At 39.1% G+C, this 15,448-nt stretch overlaps 1 protein-coding gene across 3 annotated transcripts in view; it reads right to left on the reverse strand.

The window, feature by feature from the left end:
• kcnq5b (potassium voltage-gated channel, KQT-like subfamily, member 5b) overlaps positions 1 to 15,448 on the reverse strand; it is a 199,010-nt gene that overhangs the window by 137,278 nt on the left and 46,284 nt on the right. The gene's annotated exons all lie outside the window — the stretch shown is intronic.

The following is a 15,448-nucleotide window of genomic DNA, read 5'->3' on the forward strand; positions in this document are numbered from 1 at the left end:
CCCACATAGCTTGTTTTTACATGGTAAATGTGAAGGCTACAGTCTGATATACTCACCTCTGAACGGCAAAAGAGTTAACTAGCGCTTAGCATGGTTTAGCGGGAAGTGCTAATGCTGCTCCAGCAGTGCTAGCCAGGGTAAGAAGCTGAGAAAATTAAAGGAGTTTAAGTGCGCCTTCTAATTGTGAAAAATATGCTATTTATTAAAACTGATAAAAAATAATTGTTTTTACTAATCAGCAAAGAGACAGAATTTTAAAACCTGTCAAAAACCAAGAGATAAACATAAACAGATGTCTAATAATTTGATGTCTAGCAATTTTCTTTCCCGCTTCACAGTCATCAATCAGGCTTTAAATTGGTTTATTTTAACTCATAAACCCCATAATCCTCCAGCTGGGCGTTCTGTCAGCTGTCAGAATCCTAAATGAGCAGCAGAGCGTTTGAGGAACTGAGAGTTTATTCATATTCAGATTCACTACAGGCCTTTTCACTGATTCAGTAGCTTATTGGTTCCACCTCAATAGAATACAATTAAACAGGCGGGTCGAGCTCCGAGAAGTTGGGGATTGTTTTCTTAAATTTTTGATTAAAGTCACGTTTCCGAATTTTCCTCAAAACAGGCCCGAAGTGTTTGTGGATACCGGTTTGTGTGTGTGTGTGTGTGTGTGGAACGTGTCTAGGCAAGCATGCAAAACCATTGATTTGATGATTTGATTGCTCACAGAGAATCTAAATCCTCCAAATATATCAATATAAAAACAGCTCTGTATTGTTTATTAATGATTAACTCAGTATTCGTCTTTTAAATAGACCAAATTAGAAACATAAAGAATTGTGGTCATTTATAACGGGAATAACACTTATTTTTATTAATAACACAGATTGTATGCAGAATTGTGAATATTATAAATACTATAAACTTCATATAAACTATAAAAACGAGCTGGTCTGTCACTGTCTGTAATTATGTTATAGACTTAAATGATTATACAATATATGAACAGAATTGACAATACCGAAACTGTAGCAGTACTGCAGCAATTTACACAAGTTATACTTAACACTTTCAATAAATTATACAAAAATAAAGACAATACAAACTCACAACTAAAATGGGAATAGTATCTATTTTGTCAAACAGTGATTATTTAGAGATACCTCCCATTTCAGTATTCTGTATTATTATTATTAACTCGTAAAATCACAAAAGAAAACGTTCTGTTTTTACAAAATCTAAAAAGTATCTCATTATGAACCCTAACTCCCAAAACTGTATGTAGCACCATCATTCCAGAGAACAGTGGTTGTCAACAGGCAACAGGCATTAGGCATGGTGGTGCCATAACTGTAGGTTTTAATTGATTTAATTGAGTTCTGTTCTATTGTTAATATTTTTTTCAGTGCACTTACACCTACCTTGTTTGGTTTGAACCTTCAGACTTTTTAGTTTGGTCTGAACTAAAATTGCAGATGTAAAAGGGGACGAGAACCAAAGTCTGGACCAAAAAAGAGCAAAAGGTCTTAAAAAAAACACGGTTTGGTTCATCTGCAGTGTGTTTTTTTTTTAGATTTTCTTGGACCAAACCTGATACACATACATGACATGGTAGAACACAAATGACTCCATGTGGAACACTGAAACAAAGGGGTTTATATACATGAGGAGGGTGGGGAACACCTGGAACAAGTAACGAGGGGGCGGGGTTACAAGCAAGAACACCGAACATCCCTTTCAGACAGCTTCCTCTTACAGCGTCCACAGTTAATCCTGTTGGATGTGGTTGGTCCTTCTTGGTGGTATGCTGACATTACCCTGGATATCGTGGCTCTTGATGCATCACAAAGACTTGCTGTCTTGGTCACAGATGCTCCAGCAAGACGTGCACCAACAATTTGTCCTCTTTTGAACTCTGGTATGTCCCCCATAATGTTGTGTGCATTGCAATATTTAGAGCAGAACTGTGCTCTTACTCTGCTAATTGAACCTTCACACTCTGCTCTTACTGGTGCAATGTGCAATTAATGAAGATTGACCACCAGGCTGCTCCAATTTAGCCATGATGAAACCTCCCACACTAAAATGACAGGTGTTTCAGTTTCACTGCCCAACCCCTGTACATGACTTTTTAATCCCTTCTCTGCCAGTGATGAGTACGATGTTGTGTACGATCCGTCACCACTGGAGCTTTTCTTACTGTATGTTCTGCAGGAAAATCTGGTGGCTGCTGAATAGGCACTAAAAGCCAGCAATGCCCACACAGACATGGAGGATTCTCGCTGACTGGTGTCCACGCATCCTAATCTGGTTAACCGCCTGCTCTCCATTCGCCTGATCTTTCCTTTTCTTTGCATTTTCCCCCCTTCGCCAGCTGCTGCGTTACGCTAGCAGGCGGAGATTAGCCAAACACAATGTCTTCCTTCAAAAGAAAGGAAGAGCGGACATGTCAGCTTTTTACACGGCTAATGCTGCTTCAATGACTGCGGTGACATCCTCTGCATTAGCGCAACAAAACATCAAGAAATAAAAGCAAGCAGCTCTCAGTGAACATGCAATGTGTTCAATTGGAATTTGTGCTGATAAATATTGCAGAATATGGAGGAATTTCTCCAAAATTTATGCAACACACATCTGCAAAACCTGACATCCAGTTATTTTGCAGGCAGACACTGTATGTAAACGATTACAGGTGTGGTCTAATTGGACACTGGATCTTTTGCCACAAGAGGGCTTCAAATTACCTGTTTTATTACCTGATTTTCCAAAAAATGTTACCATGGTACCTTTTTTATTTTATGTGATCTTGTATGTTGTACAATTAAACAAGGGTTCCAAAACTTTAGAGTATACTCAACATTAGTGATGGTTCTACTAATTTTAACATTAGTGTTCTAAAGTTAAGATGCCATACAGAACCGGAACACCTCCATACCCAACCGTCTCCATCTTATCTTGTATCCAGAGTGGACTATAGAGTGGCTGATTTGAGGAGGATGTTCTCCTTAAAAAATATGAAAGTAGTTAGTGAGTCAGCATTGTGTCATCTGCATATTGTGAGCACCCAGATACATCCATTACTAATAGCTCTGGCATTTCTGGATGAATAATCTCTTAAAGAAAGAAAAATGAACAGGACGGAAGAACTTTAAGATGATTCGTGCTGCTGGATCTCCTGAAACATGGGGCTCTGTTGTACACCCTGCGCAAGGTGAGTCACGATGCTCATTGCTATCTTACACCACATAAACAGTCTATTTCAAACCTTGCACCTGCGCTGTTAAAATAGCGTCTGCGTTTATGGTTGTGTTGTGGTGGTCTGGAAGTGAGATTTGTTTAGGTACATTTCTGGTGTGCTGCTACAGTATTTTAGAGGTAGAAAACACAGGTGTGCCACTGACTGAAATGAACCTAGACAACAGTCAAGACAAGACAAGAGTCACACACAGACGTCCTGAAGAGCGCAAACCCGACTTTAACTCAACAATAAACAGAATAAAGAATAAAATACCATTGCTGTTCCCTTAAATGAGCTGCTGGTGTACCTTCACACTGTGAATGTGCAGGTAAGTATCCTCTGCTAAGACGTGCAAAGGCGCAACGCTGTTAATATATCAATGTGCCAAAGTCAGAGCACACCTGGCTCTTATTGGGAATGGGAAGTGACACAATGATTGGTTTATTTCACGTTATGCCAAAAACACACCCATGATTTTTGCATGTCTTTTTGCATGTTTTGAGAAGCACAAGGTGTATTTTTTGCGCCCTCATGATACCAAAAATGAAGCAATTGACCTCTCACCTACAGATTGCTAAAATAGGGCCCCAAGATCTTTACTGTCCACAACGCTGAAGCTAGCGTTATGGGATGTAAACAGTGTTTTTAATGAGCTTCTTGTGCACTTTTTAAGTTATTAATACCTCATTTTAAATGTCAGAGCTCTCCAGATTCTAGTAAGGAGGTGTGGAGCTACTTTGAGCTGGATAACGGTGGAAAAATCTATTTACCGGGTAAAATTATGTCCTGTTTCACCCAGTCTGAAGGGTGTTTGTTGGACAAACTGTTAACATTTCTGGATCTCTGAACACTGTGGGAGAACGGAGGTGTGCTATTCATCAAAGGTAAGAACTTTTTGTCATGTTTTACTACAACAAAAGTCCATTTTACACCGGAGTTCTCCTTTAAGCATGGTGGTGGGAGCATCATGCCCCCCTAGCTCAAAGGCTAAATCATGGACACTTTTTGGGTGTTCCTAAACCAGAAAGATGGCTATAGAATGTAAAGCTTCTGGAATGACTCCCCATAGTTCTGTTAAGCAGATATCCAATCAAATCTCTGCCAAATGCTTGTTTTTTAATGATAAGTAACAAGTGTATTTTATTTCAGGCATTTTATGGTCTGTTCTCGTTTCACCTTATCATAACTGCTGACTGATAACCATCCTCACTTTAAAGAAAGACCTTGTTCACAGCAAGTACACATGATACCAGAGAATATAGTGGCTGATTATACCTCTAAGTTGCCTGCAGGCAAGTGGTTTACTTTTCATAGTGTGACAACAATGAGCCTTTCAGATCAGGCTATAAAACAAGCCGTCTTAGTTATGTTTTTAAAGGTTATTTTACTTATTCAAATCGGCCTGAAGCATATTTTGTTATATAAATATGTTTTTTGATGAACTAGGAAATAAGTCACTTTGTAGTTTCGTTTCGTTTAAATGTCTGGTTTGGTATAAATGTCATTTTCACCGTGATAAGTTTCCACAATGGTCAAATTACCCACTTCCTGTCATAGTAGGTGGTTCTTGGGTCCGTTGACCAAAAAAGGGCACTAAAAAATTGCCTCTTGTATTTAAAAATGTATTTATTACCTGTTTTTATTACTTTGCTAGCCAATTGAATGCAAAAATATAAACCAGTGCGCCTTATGTATGAATTTTACCAGTCAGTTATTAAGGAGCAGTAAAGCCACTCTGCTAAAGTACAGCATTATACAGTAGTTTCGTTTAGTTTAGTTAGCATTATTTAGCATTAGCATTAGCCGCTAAGCACTAGTTCTTTCGCCGTTCAGAGGTGAGTATTATTAATCTGTAGCCTGCTGCTAACCCCAGCTAGCACTGCTGGAGCAGTATTAGCATTCGCCGCTAAGTGTGCTAAGCACTAGATCTTTTGCCATTCAGAGGTCTGTAGTCTGCTGCTAACCTCAGCTATCACTGCTGGAGTAATATTAACATTAAAGGCTAATCGTGATAAGCACCAGTCCCCATTAACACAATGAACAGTAGTAGTAGTAAGCCTCAGTAGGAATTACCTTCCTAGGACCTGGCGTCCACATGTGTGGACATTACATTTTGAGTTGTCTAGACCACAGCCCTAAATTTTGCTCTACAAGAGCTTGGTGTCCTCTTATGAGGCCATTATACTGCCACCCAGTGGTGGGAGAAGAGTTTAAGACAGAAATTTAAAAAGGACAGTAAATACAGTAAATATTTATGTTTTTTTACTTTGTTAAAACTGCTTTGTGTTGAAGCAGCACTTCGAATTAGCCATTTTGCTCAAAGGGGCACAATTGTGTTCTATCTAAATATAATACTAAAGTCCTCATATGTGGACATATTTTTTCTTACAAACTACATAATGTAAAAATATAATTATTTTGTGTTTTCACACTAATCAGGTGCCAATTAGACCAAATAGCAAAGAAAAATAAAAAAAATACAAGCCATGCAAGAGTTTTAGGTTTTAGGAGGTTGAAGTGTTAAGTAAAAAAAAAACTGAACCAAACTCAGTTCAGCCTTCATCTCTGAACTTCTGAAAGACTGGAGAGTTCTTCTGTCTGGCTGGAACCACTGGCCCCGCACTCTGCTCTTCTATTGTTCTTCAAATCCTTCCCCTCAACTCTGCACTTCTTACGCTCTTTGGACTCTTTGGCTCTTTAATGTTTGATCCAGACCACGTCCCCCAAAAGGCAACTGCAGGAGTGCTGACTCAGTATTCGGTTCGGTGGAGAGAGAGAGTGCAAATCATGGAAAAATACGACAAAAAATAAACTTTTCCTTTCTTTTTTGGACCTGAAAGACACTAAAATAGTATGTATGTGAACAATGCTAAAGTTTATCTGGCCAATTGCCTCAGCTGTATATCCCTTATCACTAGTGATGCCCCAACACAGGAAGGTGAAGACCAGCACTTGTCTCCTCCGACACATGTGAATTCAGACTACGCCTCTTTTCCAACTGCATCATCACAGCGCTCTCGGAGGAAAGCGCAGCGACTCGGTTCTGATACATCAGCTCACAGATGCAGCCTTGTGGTGATCGACATCACCCTTTAGAGTGATGTGGGGAAAGAGTGCCATCTACTGTACCCACCCAGAGAGAGAGAGAGCAAGGCCAATTGTGCTCTCTCTCTTGCTCTCTCTCAGGGCTCCGGCAGCTGATGGCAAGCTGCATGACTGGGATTCGACCCAGCCAGCGGTCTCCTGATCCTAGTGGCAGCAGGTTTATTACAACTGTGTTACACACTACTTCTTTATGTGTAGTAAAGGTGGGCGATATGGCTCTAAAATAATATTACGATATTTCAGGATATTTTTATGATAATATTCTGATTTATTTTTTATTAATAAAATAGATACTACTACTGCAACAAAACACATATATAAACTTTTATTTAAGATTATTTTAACAGTTTAAAATTTTTTTGTAGAAACAAAATCTATATGAAAAATTGTCTCTTTCATAAACAGTAACTTTGCAAGACTCTGATAGTATGTATTTTCAAAAAAAAAATATATATATATATATACACAAAAATCTATCTACAAACTAAAGTACATGCATATACTGTAAACAAATTAAAGTAAATACAGTAAAAACCAAAATTAAAACAAAATATACTGCTTTCAAGAGACTTTTATCGTGTAAAATTTAAGTTATATTATCTCAAACAATTTTATATGTCACATCCCTGAAGTTTAGCTCTATATAATTAATATGATCAAGCTTTTAAGCTTATATCACTTTAAATGTCATAATTATTTGATTTCCTGTTAAGTTTTATCTTCCTTCTGAACAGCACTGCAGCTGGGTCCAGCTATCTGATTTTCTACAACTATTTTTTTAATGGTAAGTGTAGAAAACTGCTAACAACACCAGTAGACATCTCATAGCCATCCAAATTCTCATCACATCCTAATTCTTACAGCGTCTCTTCGCCTAACGTTCCAGAACCAGGTGAATCTGAGCAGCTGGACCTTTATTAACAGGCTGAAGTGTGTTACAGCCAGAGTAAAACACATGATGGACAGACTGACGGTCCTTCAGGGTGCTAATGTGCCCCAGGGCTTCCCAAACCTGACGCTAACATTAGCAAGAATTACTGCAAACCCGCCTGAAATATATAAAACTAACCCACTGTACCCACCGGACCACACACACACACACACACACACACACAGGACCGCACCGGCCCAAACTACACCACCACAGTGACTGATCGGAAACATGTTGACAAAACACAGACTCAGCAAACCCTGTGTGAACAGACCCCCGGCCAGCGTTACCCAACACGCCCCCCCCCCCCCCCCCAAACTACTCATTAAACCAGCAGTAACTGATACACACCACCACCAATCAACTGATACACACTGTAACGGATCCACATCAGCACGATGAAGAGTCAGCGTTCTTTATTTTACACAATTTAACACTTTAAATAGCTTAATTTGACATTTTTATGGGGCTGATATTCTACACACACACACACACCAGAATGCACCAGGAGTAAAGGCATAAAGTTATCCAAAAGCAGTGTGTAAGACTGGTGGAGGAGAACATGATGCCAAGATGCATAAAACAAACTGTGATTAAAAACCAGGATTATTCCAACAAATATTGGTTTTCTGAACTCCTAAAACTTCATGAATATGAACTTGTTTTCTTTGCATTATTTGAGGTCTGAAAGCTCTGCATCTTTTTTGTTATTTCAGCTATTTCTCATTTTCTGCAATTAAATGCTCTAACAATACTGACAATACATTTATTAGGAATTTGGGAGAAATGTTGTTCATTTTACTCAAACATAAACCTGTAAATAGCTGAAGTGAGGAATAAACTGAAGTGGTCTTTAATTTTTTTTCCAGAACTGTGGGTATATATATATATTTATATATATTTTATCTACCCACCCAGAGAGAGCAGGGCCAATTATGCTCTCTCAGGGCTCCGGCAGCTGCTGGACAGGCTACTTCTATTAAACTTTTAAAAAGTCAATATGCAACATTTAAAAGGTCCTGCATTCAACATTTCAGAAAATCATTATTAACCAAGAGCCTATTTAAGAGCATATCGTCGCTGTCCTATGAAAAACATGATTTTTACTACACAATTTGAAAAAACTGTCCCTTACACTGTGCCAAAATTTCTTTCTATATTCAACATTTTATAGTGCCCATTTTCACCGTTTTACTTTCTCTTTCTGCTCTTGTTGCTGTTTGACCAACTATAGTCTACAAACGTATCTTGACGAATTGTAAACCCTGTGAACTGGGAATTGTATTTCTTCTATTTGTCATTACTGTTATGAGCTAATGATTGTTGATTTAGCAGAGTGTGACCCTGCTGTTTAACCTCCATCCCTTTCAGACATTGTTATTAATTATCTCTCTCTCTCCTACTGTACCTTCAGATAAACACTGAGTCGGAACTGAAATCTGCGTACACTCCTCCCTCAGAGAGAGCCGGCCTGTCCGTTATGCAGCACTTAGCGGGACATAAACCGGACGCAGTCACGCTAATTAAACCCCTCACACTCAACTGAGAGAGAGAGAGAATGTGTGAGAGAAACAGAGAGAGAGAGAGAGAGAATGTGTGAGAGAAAGAGAGAGAGAGAGAGAGAATGTGTGAGAGAAAGAGAGAGAGAGAGAGAGAATGTGTGAGAGAAAGAGAGGTGTTTGTGTAATTGCTTTATTGACGTCAAATTTACAAACGTAATGAACTCATTCACAGTAAAGCCTACAACAGGTTTACACCCCCTGCCACAAGTAAGGGTAGCATTTAATCAAACTACTAATCAATAAAAAACTCTAAAAATCTACTAGTGCTGGACGGTATAAGTTCCTGGTTCATTCTCTATACTGTGGTTTGAACTTGAACCGGTATGCGTTTCTCTCATACCGCCACACCGCTAGATGGAGCTGTAGAATGCAGAGCGGAACAGAACCATCAAAGAAGAGACTGAAACGCTGATCTAGCGCCGCCCTGCATAGAAATCACAACAGCTCCTGCTGCTGTTTCTACTGTATGAGTGATTTTATCCCAGTAAAATAGATCAGTAACTACAGCCCTTTTTAATATATTAATACTGTAGCTTGATGGATGATTTGAATGTATTTGTTAACTGGAGAGAGAAGGGAATTGTAGCTGATTTTAATACTGTAATGCCCAAACTGTAGTGTCCAAACTACGGCCCGCGGCCTATTTCCTTTTTAGGAGCGGCCCGCGAGGTATTTTAGAAATAGAATGAAAGTTGGCCCGCTGTTAAGCAGGTTTTTATAATGTGATATTCATAGTTTGAACACTAGGTGTCAGAAACGAGCCAAAGAGTCTAAAAGTGGAGAGAGTGCGCATTTCTAGCGCAGAAAAACGGACCAAAGAGTCTGAAAGCGGAGAGAGTGCGCATTTCTAGCGCAGAAAAACAGGCCAAAGAGTCTGAAAGCGGAGAGGGTGCGCATTTCTAGCGCAGAAAAACGGGCAAAAGACTCTAAATGCGGAGAGACTGCGCATTTCTAGCGCAGAAAAACGGGGCAAAAGAGTCTAAAAGTGGAGAGGGTGCGCATTTCTAGCGCAGAAAATCGGGCCAAAGAGTCTAAAAGCGGAGAGGGTGCACATTTCTAGCGCAGAAAAACGGGCAAAAGACTCTAAATGCGGAGAGACTGCGCATTTCTAGCGCAGAAAAATGGGGCAAAAGAGTCTAAAAGCGGAGAGGGTGCGCATTTCTAGCTCAGAAAAACGGGGCAAAGAGTCTAAAAGTTGCCGTAATTAAGGAGTTTAATATTAAGAGACATCATGAAATGAAACATCAATTTGAAAAATCTTAGTTTACACAACACTGTCAAAGATAGATAAAGATAGTAAGTCAAGTAAAATGGTGTGTAAATGAAAGTAATCAGGAAAATGTATTATTTAAAGTGGTATATTTCATTATTTGTTTTATTACAGAGTGTGGCCCGTGACTTCAAATATATTTCTCCTTCTGGACCCCAACAAAAAAAGTTTGGACACCCCTGCTCTAATGTCTTCAAAAATAACATATAGTAAATTGATATTAAACTTGTATTTATCTAACTTGTGCAATAGAGCTTTTGAGAAATATCTTTTAGAATACTTGAGAAACATTGAGTATTTTAGGTTTGTTTATAGTGTTTATGGAAATATTTATTAAAATATTAAATTTTGTAAAGGAAGCCGTGTTAAGTTATTTAGCATATCTCTTTCTAAGGTCTATTGTTTAAATTCTTTAGCTATTTTTCTGACAATAAAGTCTGATTTCTTCATGTATTGTACTAATCGAAGCCTTAATTTAAAGCCTTAGTGTTTTATACTATATGTACTCCTAACAGTACATTACCTCACAAACCTATATTAAAACCCAATCATGCAAAAATAAATAAATAAATAAATATAATAAAAATACTGTGATATATCGTCAGAATCTTAAAAAAAAAAAAAAAATGTGATATGCATTTTTTGCCATACCGCCCAACACTACTATCTACTAAATTACTATCTACCGAGGTTCAGTAAGATCTTAGAAACGTGTAACTTTATTATCTTTGATTTATTTCTAAGTATTTCTGTGCTTATGGAAATTATAGTCATGCTTTGCTTTCATACATCATGACCTATTATTATGTTCTTATGACTAACACACTTAAATTGCCAAAAGTCATGGGAGAGCATTACCTCGCCAACAGTTTATTTTCTCATGTTCTGCCTGTGTTGTTGAAATAGCAAGGGTCCTTCTGAATATATCTATGCTATGATGGGCATGGTTTTCTGGAAATGAGGTGTGATTAGGTAAATGTCTGGCTTATTGCTATCTTGGCATTGGAAAACACAGGTGTAACACTGACTGATTAGTACCTAGACAGATTACAGACGTCAACATTCAGATGTTCATTGCTATCTTGGCAATGCTCCATGTGTGTGTGTGTGAGGAGGTGCAGCGGCTGACAGACTGGTGTACAGTCAACAACCTTCACCTGAATGTGGACAAGACAAAGGAAATGGTTGTTGACTTCAGGAGAGCACAACACACCCACTCTCCACTCAACATCGACGGGTCCTCTGTGGAGATTGTTAAGAGCACCAAGTTCCTTGGTGTCCACTTAGCAGATAACCTCACCTGGACCCTGAACACCAGCTCTACAGCCAAGAAAGCCCAGCAGCGTCTCTACTTCCTCCGGAAGCTGAGAAAGGCCCGTCTCCCTCCACCCATCCTCACACTCTTCTATAGAGGGACCATTGAGAGCATCCTGAGCAGCTGCATCACTGCCTGGTTTGGGACCTGCACCGTCTCTGACCGCAAGACCCTCCAGCGTATTGTGAGGACAGCTGAGAGGATCATCGGCGTCTCTCTCCCCTCCATCACGGACATTTACACCACCCGCAGCATCCGCAAAGCAACCAGCATTGTGAATGACCCCACTCATCCCTCTCACGAACTATTCTCCCTCCTGCCTTCGGGAAGAAGGTACCGCAGCATCCGGTCCAGCATGACCAGATTCTGCAACAGCTTCTACCCCCAAGCCATCAGACTCCTTAACTGCAGAGACTGAACTGATGTTTTTTCTGTACATGCACACACACTCTTACCCCACTTACCCCAGAAAATGGAAAGCACTAAAAACCCTACTACCTCACTGGACTCTATTGCACACTGTGTAATAGAGGTAATTACTACCTCACTGGACTCTATTGCACACTGTGTAATAGAGTAATTACTACCTCACTGGTCTTTTTTGCACACTTTTTGCACACTGCATAATTTGCACACTGTCTTGTTATTTATTATTCTTTGTCTGTATTGTGTTGTATTGTCTGTCTGCACTTTTGTACTGTTGCACTATTGTTCTGTCTACACTGTGTTTATGTGCACCATGGTCCTTGGAGGAACGTTGTTTCGTTTCACTGTGTACTCTGTATATAGCTGAAATGACAATAAAAACCACTTTGACTTTGACTTTGTATAAACACGTTATGGTTGAGTCTAGGCCCGGGGAATATTGTAGTGAGTGGGGCTGAATGGGGCTTAGACTGTACATGTGTAATTGTATGTGTGTGTGTGTGTGTCTATTAATTATTGTGTGTGCATGTATGAATTTATTTTTGTATGTGCACAAGGCTAAAGATTAGTGTGAAATGCATGACGGAGGAATTAGAGTGTGTGTGTGTGTGTGTGTGTGTGTGTGTTGGGGTGAGGGGTTGTAGAGGGTGTTAGAGATGGGCACAGATGTTAAGGATGCTCCGGGCTCTCTCTCTCTCTCTCTCTCTCTCTCTGTTTCTACTCCACTAACTATATAAAACCATCATGTGGTTTCATTTTATACACTCTGAACTTAATTTAGTAACAGGAAGCTTCTGATAAATAACTGTCTGTCTGTCTGTCTGTTTATTTTATTATATATATATATATATATATATATATATATATATATATATATATATATATATATATATATATATATATATATATACTATATGTTTGTCTAAATGTCCATTTCTTTGTTTGTCTGTTTGCCTGGAATAGTTTCTGTATGTTTGTTTATCTGTTTGTCTCTCTTTTTGTTTATTTGACTGCATTTGTTTGTCTATTTGATTATTTGTCTGACTGTGGTTGTCTGTGTCCATCTGTGTACATGTCTATCTGTTTATCTGTCTCTCTATTTGTTTATTTATATTTCTGTCTATTTGTTTGACTGCATTTGCCTGTCTATTTGTTTTTCTTCTGTCTGTCTGCCTGTCTATTTGTTTATTTTTCTGTCTATTTGTTTGTCTGTTTATTTGTCTGTGTCTGTTTGTCTACCTGTTTATCTGTCTCTCTATTTGTTTGAATATCTGCCTGTCCAGCTGTCTGTTTGATAGTCTGGTTGTCTGATAGTTTGTTTGTCTGCCTGTCTGCTTGTTTGTCTACCTGTTTATCTGTACGTTTTTATTAGATGTCTATCTGTTTATCTGTTTATTTGACTGTCTGTCTATTTCATACATGTCCGTCTGTGTGTCTTTTTATCTGACTGTTTGATTACTGGTCTGTCTGCTTATTATCGGTCCATATCTGTCTGTCTGTCTGTCTTTATATTTTGTAGTCTTTTATCTTATCTGTATACATATGTTTGTTTCTGTTTATCTGATATATATATATATACATATTTATCTGTGTGAGCTGGGTTTATGTAAATTTGGGGTTGTAAACATAATCCAAGACTGTGATGTAACAGTTTCAGTGTTTTGGAATTGCCATGGTTCTTCGTATTGAACATTCATTAGTTTGATCTGGCAGAAACATTCCTGGGAAACCCTTGCTGTGTGGGCGAGAATTATCCTGCTAAAAAACGGCAAAAAAGCCAATGAGTCAATAAGTCAGTGAGCCCTATTTTAGGGATGTATAGTGCTCTGGTCAGTTGTGGATTGCGCAGCTGGATTAAGTGCATGTCAGTGTGTCTTTGCTGTCTTAACGACGGGAAAAGTACATCTTGAGAGACTTGAAACACTTAAAAGGCATGTACTAATTCTTTTAATTAATCATGGGTGTGTTTTGGGTGTAGTTACTCTACAGGCCCCTTCCTACCTGCACTCACTCCTGAAGGCTTACGCTACCTCCCGGCCGCTGCGCTCCTCCAATGAACGTCGCCTCGCTTTGCCAAACAAACATTCACACAAAGCAATCCAGACTGTTCTCATACAGAGTTCCCCAATGGTGGAACAAACTACCTTCCACTACCAGATCAGGAGAATCTCTCACTATCTTTAATAAACTCCTGAAGACAGAGCTCTTCAAAGAGCACTTACTCTCCTAACACCTCCAACACACGAACTACTTCTAACCCCATTTCCTTCCTCCCCTACTTCACTTCTCTATCCCTTTATTTCCCTTCGACCTCCTTTAAGCCCTATCTAAAAATGGGTTATCTTAATTCCTATTACTTTTGTACTTCATTATTGTAAGTCGCTTTGGACAAAAGCGTCTGCCAAATGAAATGTAATGTAATGTAATGTAATGTGAAATAAAGCAGTCAGTGTGCCAGTTGTCATTACCTTTAAGAGTCAGGTGAGCTCTGACTTTGTTCGTATCTTAACAGTGCGGCGTGAAGATGCACCAGCAGCTCATTTTTGGGAACAGCAAAGTTATTTTATTTTATTTTTTATTCTGTTTATTGTTGATGTAAAAGCTTGATTTGGGTTTTAATCAGTCAGTGGCGCAACTGTAGAAATCTACCTTAACACAACTCATTTCCAGACCAACACGCAATCCGTGAAAATAGACTGTTTACAGCACATGTGTCAAACACAAGGCCCGCGGGCCAAATGTGGCCCGCCACGTCTTTTTATGTGGCCCGCGAGAGCTTGTAAGATCTTAGTGTCTATAATAAATAAGTCAGAAGCGTTCTTTGACCAAAAAATACATTTCCCACAATGCTTGTCGATTGTATTACCCGCAAAGTTACGGCTTACTGCCACTACACGGCAGTGTAGTCATTGATGTGGAAACCCTGCCGGAGGGAAGGTGTAACTTCGCGGGTGGAATTGAGACATATAAATGTTTATCCCATAATGTCCAGAAAAAGAGAAGTTGATGCTGACGGACGGCTGTGCTTCAAGGCGAAAGACCGGTATGCCTTTTGTGTTACGAAGAGTGTTACTGACCAAAATAAACGCTTTTTAGGAGAGATATAAGTTCTGTGTAAATATTTATAAGACAATAGCTGACAAAATCTGTTTTAATGACGTTAATAAACATCACTGGGACAGCGCTAGTCACAGTTTCACCGCAGCAAAGTACGAGGACGTGAATCACTTATCTAACCAGCCTTTACTAATTTCTGCCCTCAATAACCCTTTCAATAACCTCCAATAGCCTTTAATAGTCTTCAGTAGCCTTCAACAGTCTAACCTTGCAGCCGTGGTGTGTCCACTAAACTCCGTAGTTATAAACATCCTGAGGTTAGCAGCGCGATAACTGACCTGTTTATAATGTAATCCGAGCAGTGACTCATGCTCTAAACGGCTGCTGTTAGGTGATTGGGCTGAAAGATGAACTGTAGAGAGCTGTATTATTCGGTTACAAAAATCTTTATTTCATACACAGAAGAACTTAAAAATTTTAAAAACGCTCCAGACTGGCTGAGCTGAGCCCTGTAGCCCGTGGCTGGGCTGTAGCTCTGACTCAGTAA

The sequence above is a fragment of the Astyanax mexicanus genome, chromosome 21, assembly GCF_023375975.1.
Source record: "Astyanax mexicanus isolate ESR-SI-001 chromosome 21, AstMex3_surface, whole genome shotgun sequence".
Classification (NCBI taxonomy): Eukaryota; Metazoa; Chordata; class Actinopteri; order Characiformes; family Acestrorhamphidae; genus Astyanax; species Astyanax mexicanus.